The sequence below is a fragment of the Sorex araneus genome, chromosome 4, assembly GCF_027595985.1.
Source record: "Sorex araneus isolate mSorAra2 chromosome 4, mSorAra2.pri, whole genome shotgun sequence".
Taxonomy (NCBI): domain Eukaryota; kingdom Metazoa; phylum Chordata; class Mammalia; order Eulipotyphla; family Soricidae; genus Sorex; species Sorex araneus.
In genome coordinates this window covers 139881814-139883081 of record NC_073305.1, presented here as the reverse complement: position 1 = coordinate 139883081, position 1268 = coordinate 139881814, and positions in this window count along the sequence as shown.

The window sequence follows — 1268 nt, the reverse complement described above, 5'->3', positions numbered from 1 at the left end:
AGACTTATTGCTGACTCTGCTCGGAGATCCCTCCTGGTTGGGCTTGGGAAACCATATGGCATGCTGGGGATCGAACCAGGATCAGTCTCGCTCAGGACAAGCACCCTATTCGATGATCTAGCTCTCCAGCTCCTGTAGACTGCCTCTTGATTTGGAACATGTCTAATACTTTCTCACGGGGAGGCATTAGGTTGTGCATCTCAGGCAGGACCATCTCAGGAATGAGGGGCCTCAGGGCACCCAAGCTCTGGCCTGACATTGGCTTGTCTCACTGCTGACATCGTTCATTTTCCTCACTTGATTATAGTTTCTGCCAGTTCCTTCACTGTAAACTTATTCTCTTTATATGTTGTTTTGTGGGGACATCTTTTTTAAATGACATAAATAGCCAAACTTACTTTTTGTTTTTTGTTTTTTTTTTAATTTTTATTTTTGGGTCACACCCAATGATGCACAGGGGTTACTCCTGGCTCTGCACTCAGGAATTACTCCTGGAGGTGCTCAGGGGACCATATGGGATGCTGGGAATCGAACCTGGGTCAGCTGCATGCAAGGCAAATGCCCTACCTGTTGTGCTATCCCCCCAGCCCCAAAACTTAATTCTTATTGTAATAATGTGAGCTCAGTTTTATGTCATATTCAGTAAAGGATGATCCATTACTACCATTTTTAATTGTTATTTTGTTGTTTGTTTTTGGGGGACCGTACCTGGGCTTGCTTCTGGCTCTGCACTCAGAGATTACTCCTGGTGGGACTTGGGGGATGATATGGGGTTCCAGGGACTGAACGTGAGTGGCTAAGTGCAAGGCAAGTGCCCTACCTGCTGTACTATTGTTCCAGCCCCGCTATCATTATTTATTCAAGGATTTGATTTGACCAGATATGGTCAATGGCAACCTATTTCATCTGACTTCTATTTCAAAAGGTTTTATAGTTCTTTAAACACTTCTATTTGGGCATACATTACTATGAATGTTCTATTTTAAGAATACCTTAATTATTTTCTTTACCCTGGTCCTAGAATCAGCCATCTCTCCGGAACTCTGGTTGAGAATGATGTTTCGAATCTATAGTATACACTTATTGCTATCAGGCTGAACTGAGCTCAGTCTTTCTTAGGCAGCAGATTCTACACACACACACACACACACACACACACACACACACACACACACACACACACACGTACCATCTGCGTTTCTTATGCATGTGTGTTGAAAACTTGAATTCATACTGATACTTTTCAGTTAACGACTTCATGTGAGAGT